This window comes from Mustela nivalis (genome assembly GCF_964662115.1).
Source record: "Mustela nivalis genome assembly, chromosome: 11".
NCBI classification, from domain to species: domain Eukaryota; kingdom Metazoa; phylum Chordata; class Mammalia; order Carnivora; family Mustelidae; genus Mustela; species Mustela nivalis.
In genome coordinates, this window is record NC_139030.1 from 77647793 (window position 1) to 77658959 (window position 11167).

Here is an 11167-nt window from a genome sequence, read left to right on the forward strand (position 1 = left end):
ACTGAAGAGACATTCTAGTTAATTATCTCAACACTTGCCATGACCTCAAAATAGGACTGGCTCCGGAATCAGCTTTGCATCAAATGTTCTGTATCCTTCTCTCCATATGTTCCTTACTCCAGAACAAAACTTTAGTCATTTGACTCAAATATGGAACCATTTCAATAGTACAATGTCAACTGTACTAGCATGCTCTTTTTGGGTTGTTGAAAAGACACAAAACTCCACGAAGTAGATTCCTAGGGGCCTTTGATCAGCAGGAGAAAGAAGTCACAGTAAATCCTCAGGGAAGTCCAAGGCATCTGTCTCAACATGGCTTCCAAATGTCTTTCTCACTCATGCAGGATATGCTTTGTCTTTAGATGATGAGCTGCCAAGCCACACACATCTCAGGAAAGCTAAAATCTTCCAAAGAGGAAGTGTGTGTGTGTGTGTGTGTGTGTGTGTGTGTGTGTGTGTGTGTTTTCTCATATGTTTCTCATATGTTTCTAAATCCTAGCATGAAAACACATTAATCATTAGATAGTACATTTCATTCTGGTATGGGCATAGGTTAGGACTATGGTCCCAGGAGTCTACAAGAGATAAGCACAGGTTAGAAATAGACTAACTGTGAGATTAAGTGTGTAATTACACACTAACTTTGTGACCTATGGAAAATTGCCCAGGTTCATTGTGACTTAATTTCCTTCTATACAAAAAAAAAAAAAAATTAAAACATAAAAATAATATCATATTATATATAAATGCAATACAGCACACAAATTGCTACATTCAGTGTTGGGCAAATAGTAAACAAACTAAAAAAAGTGGTGCTCTAATATGTGTGTTTTGCCGTGATCAAAGCAGTATGTTTGGTTGGTGGTGTCACAGTTCAACATAGTGAGGCCTCACACTCCCTCACAGAAATCAATCTGTGAGTGAAGTCAGGGAGAAAATACAGAACTCCCACCCGTTATCACCAGTCTATCCCATTCCCTTCCCTAGTTTCTCCTAATTTTGATTTTATTCTTTTGCTGAATTTAATCTTCTGTGTACCCAGAACTCTTCTTACCACAGGGCTAGAACTCTGTGGAAAGAAAATATACATGTGGGTAAATGGGTAGCTCTGTTAAAAACAAGAGATTCAGATAAAAAAAATAATATAGAGTTTCCCTTACTCAGAGATAAAAGACACTATCTAAGGACTACTTTCCAAGGATAATCAAATTTAATGGTTTTACAAGGTGTATGGGCAAGGATAGTTTCTAAGACCCACTCCATTCATTTGTTCGTAATTCATGTTGAATTATACACAAATGCTATTTAGCCATAAAATAGTATATAGCTAGTCTCAGTATCCTCTCCCTCCTCCTGTTTTTCAGGTGGAGCCATAGTCCTCACTTAAATTAAAGGGAAGTCTTATGAATGGATGGCGTGGTGGACTCTGTGAGCTAAATGAGCTTTCTTCCATGACAAACACGGCAGACCAAACCGCACATAAGCAATATGATGAAGGAAAGCTGTACTGGTTTTAAATATTTAGAGCAATTATTTTCAGAAGGTTATTGCTGTGAACCCCCTTTCGGACATGAGACCTTACATGGAGCCCCTACATGTAAAACAAATACAGATGAGGGATGCCTGGGTGGCTCGGTTGGTTGCACGTCTGACTTTTGACTTTGGCTCAGGTGAGATCTCAAGGTTGTGAGATTGAGCCCTGGGTTGGGCTCCAGACTCAGCAGGGAGTCTGCTTGAGATTCTCTCCCTCTGCCCCTCCCCCCACTTGTGCACACACTCTCTCTCTCTAAAATAATAAATAAATCTTAAAAACAAAAACAACAAACAAACAAAAAGAAAACAAATACAAATGAAATGCTCTCATTAACTCAGGGTTGGGAGGCCTACTCATAGCTCATCCCCATTCAGGGCTTTAATTTGGAAAAGGTTGGAAAGAAAGCTGTCCTACAGAGTCAAATTCACATAGAAAAGAAATAGGTATAATAGTAACGTCATATTATCTTATGTCCTGCTTTCATGCATAGAACTACCAAGGAAGCACAATAGTCATAGTCTGGAGGTCACAAGCTCATGCATCTCGAATGTCACATGCATATTATATTATACATCCCACTGTGAAGGGCGGAACCTGGTCTCCAGGGGTGAACACAACCTCTGACAGACTGTCCCAACTCATCTTTGTGACCCCAACCCAGCAGCCAGTTTAAACCCTTAATTTAAGATCCATCTCTTCATGGAGAAGACAAAGAAACGGAACTCTAGAGAACTGAGTAGTATATTTAAAATCTCTCATGTCCAAAACCACTTCTGACTCCTTCATCCCATGACTAGAGAAAGAGATCACAAATGGCTGGTGGAGAAGAGACATTTGAAAAAAATTTTTTTCTTTTTTCAATCTGTTGGAGACTCAATATTTGCTAAATAAAAAAGAAATGCCTCTAGAAAAATGTTGTTAGGCTGATGTCAGAGCATCTTTATGGTTTCAGGTCTCACATTTAGGTATTTAATCCATTTTGAGCTTATTGTTTTGTGGGGTATTAAAGGTGGTCCAGTTTCATTCTTTTGCTTATAGCTGTCCAGTTGTCCCAGCTGGACAACTTTTATTAAAGAGACTGCCTTTTATCAAAGAGACTGTCTTTTCCTCATTGTATATTCTTGCCTCTTTTGCCAGAAAATAATTGGCCATAAACTCATGGGTTTATTTCTGGCTTTCTATTCCTTTCTGTTGATCTACATCTATTTTTATGCTGGTACCAGACTGTTTTGATTACTATAGCTTTGTAGTATAGTTTGAAATCTGGAATTGTGGTACCTCTAGCTTTGTTCTTTTCCAAGGTTACTTTGGCTATTTGGAGTCTTTTGTGGTATATACAAATTTTAATATTATTATTTAATTTTTTATTATTAATATTACTTAATATTATTTAATATTATTATTTTTCTAATTTTGTGAAAAATGTTGGTATTTTAATAGGGATTGCACTGAATCTATAGATTGTTTTGGGTTGAATGGAAATTTTAATAATATGAGTTCTTCCAATGAACATAGGCTCTTTTTCCATTTATTTGTGTCATCTTCATTTTCTTTCATCAGTGTTTTATTGTTTTCAAAGTACAGGTTTTTCACCTCTTTGGTTAAGTTTATTCTCAAGTATTTTATTCTTTCTGGTGCAATAGAAAGGCTGAGATAAAAAAGATAAAAACTAACAAGTGCTGTGAAGGATGTGTATATGCACTGTTGGTGGGAATGTAAACTGGAGCAGCCATTTTGGAAAACAGCATGGAAGCTCCTCAAAAAAATTAAAAATAGAAATACCATGTAATCCAATAATTCTACTATTGGGTATTTACCCATAGAAAATGAAAACAGTAATTCAAAAAGATATATGCACTCCTATGATTATTGCAACATTATTTAAACTAGCCAAGATATGGAAACAACCCAAGTGTCCATCACAATAGACCAATGGATAAGAAAATGTGGGGATAGCCTCGGTGGCTTAATCAGTTAAGCATCCAATTCTTGGTTTTGGCTCAGGTCCTGATCTTGGGGTCATGAGATTGAGTCCCATGTCAGACTCTGAACTCAATGGGGAGTCTGCTTGAGATTCTTTCTCTCTCTCCCTCCATCGTCCCTACCTCCACTTTCTCTCTCTCTAAAATAAATAAATCTTAAAAAAAGAAAGATATGATACATGTGTATATATACATACATATATACAATGGAATATTCTGCAACCATATAAAAAGGATGAGATCATGCCATTTGAGGCAGCATGGGTGGACCTAGAGGATATTATGCTAAAGGAAATAAGCCAGACTGAGAAAAACAAATACCATATGATTTCATTCATAAGTGGAATCTAAAAAACAAAACAAAATCAAACAAATGAATGCATAAACATAAAAAACAGAATCAAACCTATAAATATAGAAAACAAACTGATGGTTGCCAGAGGAGAAGTTTTAGGGGTTGGGCAAAATGAGTCAAGGGGAGTGGGTGAGACAAGCCTCGGGAATGAATGAGTCACAGGAATAAAAGGCACAGCATAAGGAATATAGTCGGCGATGTTTTAATAGTGATGTACGGGGACAGATGGTAGCTATACTAGTGGTGAATACAGCATGATGTCTAAAATAGTAGCATCGCTATGTTGTACCCTGAAAACTAATGTAACATCAGCTGTCAATTACACTCAAATTAAAAAAAATCACTTGAAAAATGAAATAATAGAAAGACCTACAATGTGGAAACCCCAATTTTTAAAAATTATTAGAATCAGTACACATAAAACCACTCTGTCAGATTATTTTGGAAGTTTCTAAATGCCTACTCTTAATCATTGCCTTTTTCTCCTTACTGCCCTGAAAGAAATGTAGGGAAACTGGCCCTGGGAAATCCAAGGGTCACCCTTTATGTATTTTTTTTAAAGACTTATTTATTCGAGAGAGAGAGAGCATAAGAGGGGGGAGGGTCAGACACCCTGCTGAGTAGGGAGCTCGATGCGGGACTCTATCTGGGACCCCAGGATCATGATCAGAGCCAAAAGCAGTCACTTAACCAACTGAACCACCTGGGTTCTGCAAGGGTCACCCTTTAAACAGCACAGTGGCAAGGGATCTAGGTTTGAACCAGAAAGTCAATTTAGAATTCCTATGTAGACCTTTGCCTACACATATCTAGAAGAGCGCACAATCAACCATGTCCATGGTTGATCATGCAGTGATCAATGACTTTCATTTTTATTTGGAAGTGTCTATGGTGTGTCACAGCAGCTTTAGTAATCTATTTTGTAAGAATGTCAGCCACAGGCTTCTATTTTTAAAATCATTATAAATAGACAACAGGTATAAGGCATGTGATCTATTGTGATCTATTCTGACCTTAGAAGTAATTACAGAAATTAGGATGCAGAGACATTTAATTAGAGTTTTGTTCCTGTGTTCTCTTTTCATTGTATATAGAAGCAACTTCAGTTGGGTCAAAGGTTCTTGCTTAATTAGTCGGTATACAGACAGAATAGAATACTAACTCAGAGAGATTTTCAAAATTGCAAAGTAATTGAACAATAGCAGTTAGTCTCATAATTGTGAAAATTTATCAGTCCCTGTTCTTATATTCAGAGTTAATTTGGGAAATTTCTTCATGGTTAGCCAGCAATGACATTATTAAAGTGAAGTGAAAAATACCCTTTTCCCCAACCCGCAAATCCTTAACGAGATTCTCTTGACTTAAAAGTATTTTTTTTTTTTTTTAATTTCAGGTTTTGTATTTTAATGAAATGTTGAAACATGGAGGAGCTTGAATTTTTTTTTTTAAAGGTAATGAACGTTAGAAAAGAAGAAAAAAAAGGGGGGGTTTACATTGCTTTGTTTCTTTTATTTGAACAAGAACTTATTAATTGGCTTCTTCTGAAGAGATATTATGGGAAAATCAAGTTTCGGATGCTTAGGAGAGTGCTAAACTCTTCCTATTTTGCAGACCTTTTCATCCATGACACCCACATCTACATACGTCCTTCCTCCCAAAAAAAAGTCATTTTTTTGCCTTTGACTAAGAAATCGATTCATTGAGAAAGATTGGTTATTCAGCAAATCAGATGATATTCAAATAGCATCATTAGGAATTCCTTAATGTGGAAGTAAACATTTTCTTAACTCCTTAAAGAAGAGAAGAAACTATTTTTACACACTTGTTCAAAGACAATGATTATAATGTGTATTAATGTCCTACTCCAAATACTGCAGTTACTCTGGTTAGAAAGCAAAAATTTTGAAGCCTGGGCATGTAATTGGTGCTGTCTGCTTGCCTTCCCCAGCAGCACTCAGTTATAGGAGTGAAAGACCTGGAGGTTGTAGGCGCATGTCTTCCAGGCACTCAGTCAAACTGGTTTGATCAAAACTGCCAGTGTATTCTGAGGCTCACTATTACCGGTGCTTAGAGATTTGGAATTAATCATGTTACGGTAAGCCTGGCATATGGTGTACTGTATCTCTCATAGGTCATTTTAGCTTGAATGTCTCCTCATTTATTTCAAACCCAACACATAAGGGAAAAAATGTTGCCCTTCACAGATTCTGCAACAGTCCTCTGTCAGCAGTCCCCATATTCAGCTAGTGAAGATCTTCCTAGAAACTGAATTACTCAAGTCTTATTGTTGGCTTTTCCCCAACTCTAGTGCAACCTGACACCAACTTCCATTAATTTTCTTTCCTTTATTTCTGCCATATATACCATTTTCCCATACCTGTACTTGCAGCTTTTCCTCTTTGTGTATCTCCTGGATTCTCTTCAAAACATACCTGCTGGTCTCACTAGCCATACAATCAATTCTTACATCATGGGCAGATCAATCTCTCATTTAGATTCCAATTTGGCCATGTTACCATTGCAAAACTCTTCACTGTTACCTTCCACTATTGTTAACCTCAGGGTGAAATCAAATACCCTTAGTAGAGCATAAAATTTTCCTTTTGGGAACCATGGCTTCTGCTTCTGCCTGTAGTAGGGAGTTGCCTCACCACCCTTTATTAACTAATCCATTGCATTAACCCAATTAATAATTGAATATTCAATAGTTTAATGAATACTCCCTGCATAAATCCATAGTCAAGAAAAAGGCCTTTTTCTTAGAGCCAAAGACTGGTGAATGAATAAATTTACATGACTTAAGACCAATTGAAATCTTGAATGTATGTTTCATCTTCTTTTCTGATTGACTAGCCCACAGCCTTGGTTGCCTCACATGAGGAGATTTCTAAAGTATACTTAGTTTTTCAAATTTATTCTATGCTCATCCTCAGTACCCATTGTTCTCTTTGCAGAGGAATATCTATCTTCCATCTGTCTGTCCTTCCCCTTGTTCTTTACTCATTCTTCATTCTCTTCTCCCAGACAGACCAGTTGGTTCATCAAATTATGTCCCTTTACTGTTTATTAAAAGACAAGTCTACAGATCGTTATTTGAAAAACATTTTCAAAGCAAACAAGTCATTTCTAAATGTTTATCCTGCCTTTCTAGATTAATCCATCCTCTCTACCAAGTCTATAACCACATGCCCACTCAAGTTTGGTAGGAAAGACAAGCCAGTACATATTTTACTTTAACACTCCAAAGTAGTCAAGAGGACATCTCTAATGGAAAAACTCAGCGGCTTCTAAAGGGCAAATAATTAACTTCATACTGTGCCAGCATTGTAACTTGTGGATGATAGAGTCATAACACTCACAAAAGACCTTACAGTCATCTATGTCAAACAACTTGGATTATAATCTCCAAAATCCACTCTTCAGACTATACCAGAATGTCCTCAGGTATTGTAAATTACTTAATCCTAAAAATAATTCTCAGCTGTAGCTTTTAAAGATCCCCCAAACATTTTGTTCCTTTGGGGAATTAAATATGAAACTATTACACTGAAATTACAGCTTATTCTCATATCGGTCTTACTATTTGCTGGACATTGGCATAAATGCTTTACATAAGTTAACTTTTTCAACATCAACACTTGATAAGGCATAAGCAAACACAAAATAAAACACTAATTCTACCTTTATTCTCTGATGCCCTGAAAGGCATGTTGGAAAAGTTCCATATATTTTTATGTCACTCTTAGGGAATACAAAGTTCTTTAGTAAGTTTTAGTTCCAGAAATAGTCTCAATTTAGTAATTAAAATGCTCATCTCTGTTTATAATGGTCATAGTCCATTTGAGCTGCTATAACAGAACACCATACATTGGGTGGCTTATAAACAACAGAAATTTAGTTCTGAAGGACGAGAAATCCAAGATCAAGGTCTGGTGAAGGTCCACCTTCTGGTTCATAGATGGTCATCTTTTCACTGTGTTTTCATATGGAAGAAGGACAAGGAAGCTCTTGCAGCCCTTCTTATGACACTAATGCCATTCATGATGGCTCCATTCTCATGACTTAATCACCCCCCAAACTCCTACCTTCTAATCCATTACATTGGAGGTTATGTTTCAACATATAAATTTGGGAGGACACAAATATTCAATATATAGCCATAATTACAACACTTAATTTCACTTAAAGCTAACCACCCCTCTTTATTAGCATTAGTCTTAGAAGGCCATGTAGGTACAGTTAGTTTGAGCCTCTTCTCTTTTTCTCACCTGACATTCCTCTTCCCTCCCTCTTCCTTCTCTCCTCCACTCTTCTTTTTTTTTTTTTTAAAGATTTTATTAATTTATTTGATAGAGAGAGATCACAAGTAGGCAGAAAGGCAGGCAGAGAGGGAGAGAGGAGGAATTAGGCTCGCTGCTGAGCAGAGAGCCCGATGCGGGCCTCAATCCCAGGACCCTGAGATCATGACCTGAGCTGAAGGCAGAGGCTTTAATCCACTGAGCCACCCAGATGCCCCTCCCCTCCACTCTTCTTAATTATATAGCTAAAACTCTTTCTTAGCCCTACTGTAAAGTAAATTTGGGATAAGAAGAAGGAGGACAGTTACAAGCAAGGCAGAATATTTCTCATCAGTGCAGTACAACCATGATCTGGAATTGGTATTCTCTGAGCAGGAAGAGATCCTGGTCAGAGTCTACTTTAAATTCATCTTATGGTCAAGTCTCCATCATGCACACATCTGACCCATGAGAATAATGAATCTTTGTCCTCCATTTCTTTTTTTTTTTTTTTTAAGATTTTATTTATTTATTTGAAAAAACAGAGAAAGCAAAGGGAGGGGCAAAGGGAAAGGGAGAAACAACTCTGCCCTGAGCTGGGAGCCTGACTTGGGGCTTGACCTGGGCCAAACTGCAGAAGTCAGATGCTTAACCGACTGAGACACACAGGTGCCCCTCTGTCCTCCAATTCTGTCTTAACACCATATTGAAAGCAGCTTCTAGTCCTTTAGATTTCTTAAGGATGAGTGTTTGAGAACATCTTCATGGGGTCCTCTGAAGTCCAGTAGGCAGGTATCAAGTATATTGAATGATTTCCTTGAAGTCTCTTTCAATCTTCCCACTGTGATCCTGCCATCCCAAGGAGTGCATGGTGGCCTAGCACCTTATCTTGATATTTATATATTAGCAAAATCCAACTAACCTGCAACCTAAGCCAATGTAAAATTATAGTAAGACTCTGAAGTTTGTAGTCAGAGACCTGGACTGGAGTCTTCGTTCCATTACTTATGAACTATGTAACCTTTGGCAAGTTGTGAACCTCTCTAAGTCAGTTTTTTTCCCCCCATGATTGGTAAAATGGAAATAATCATAAGATCCATTTTATGGCACCAATGAGAGGTACCAATAAATAATGTCACCCAGGTAAAATAGTTAACACAAGACCTAGCAAATAGCATGAAATTTATTTTAGCTGTCAATAAAATAATCAAGCTCATTCTTACTCTCAAGTGCCTCATCTTGGGAAAGTAGGCTATGATCCCGAGAGTTTAGCATCATATTGAGGGACTTATTAAGGTCTGTTAGCTGGCAGCTTCAGGTGGGTCGCACAGTTGCCCTAGTGAAGTTCAGGGAATAAATGTGAATCTGATAGCACCTGTCCTACTGCACCTCTCCCCCAAATAGACTGATCTTTACAACTTTTTTCTGACACTAAGAAAACATACAAGATGTTTTTCTTTCCTTCAGTCTTGTCTCCAAACTTAGTAAAAAAGAGACAAAAATGGTTATTTCCAGAGTAATTCCCAGACAATGCACCAAAATAATTGCATATTTCCTATGATCTGTGGTAATCTTTTGTTTTTCTCTGGAAATAACACAGGTCCATAAAGAGTATGTTGCTTTCATGATACAGTCTTCGGCCTATTATCATTAATGTTCAGAATTTTATCATTGACTATAGAGATTACTTCTTACTTTATCTAGGTAAGGCCCCAGACTTGCTTTGGTATTAAGCCTGTCATCTGTTTGTTTATGTGATTTATGAGCTGTTGGTGCTAATGACCAAGTACAGAATCTGAATACTGCATTTGTTATTAGAACTAACTGATTGTTCTGAATCTTTTAAATAATGTAGTCCTGCCTTGTGATCGGAACTGTGTGGAAGACTGTGAGAAGTGAACTAACTAGTTGGGTTAAGTTCTTCATAAAAAAGTTCTATTTGCCTTATTCTTCAACTGCCCTGACTCTTGTCTTCAACAGCTCTGCTTTGGTTATTTATTGCTGTTTCATCAAGGCCAGTGGGCAGATTTTAGATTTTGCTCTAAAATTCCTAGCACTAGCATTGCTGGATCAAAGTCCCCACTAGTATGAGTAAAATATAGGTTTGTTTCTAATTTCACATAATGTACAAATATTCCCCAGTGTTATGGGAGGACTGGATCTCTCTCAGCTTTGTATCAGGCTAAGAAAGAAAAGAGACATTAAAAACGTGATTTTTACCCATAAGTTAACTTATAACTATTCATTATTAGAAATGTGTCCCTTCTGGTTCACTAATTACAATTAAGTGAACTTCAATACTGAATATGATGGATAATTTTCAACTGAATGTCTCTTTAACTTTAAGAAAATTATGGGAAGCATATAACTCACAATTTTTTTTTATAAAATCATAATGCTGTGTATTTTTTTAGAGAACTTCAGATTACTTTTCTACTTTCCAATTCTCAAAGTGAATAGTTGGTACAGGAACTGCTATTTATTCTCTGAAACTTATCAGACCTTTTAAGAAACACCAAGATACTTACAATGCATCAACAAGTACAAAAACAAAATAATCTATATGATGATGATTCCACACCTAATAAATATTTAAAGATTGCTACTCAGTTCCAAAAACTAAACAAACAATGTAATGGAGCTTTAAAAAAAAAGATACAAGGGCACCTGGGTGGCTCAATCGGTTAACCATCTGACTCTTGATTTCAGCTCAGGTCATGATCTCAGGGTTGTGAGACTGAGCTCTGCACTGGCTGGGTGTGGAGCTTGCTTAAGATTCTCCCTCTCCCTCTGCCCATCCCTCACCTCATGCATGCACACCCCCCAAAATAATGCATTTCCTTACCCCCTTACCTATCAAGGTAATTCTTATTATTATTAGCGAAATAACAAAGTTAAAGTTTTCATGAAGTAATTGTTCATTGTAATTGTACATTATATTATGGTGATGTTTCTATAGCCTTATCTTCTACATGAGACTGAAGGACTAAAGGCAATAATTAATCCTTACTATTTCTTT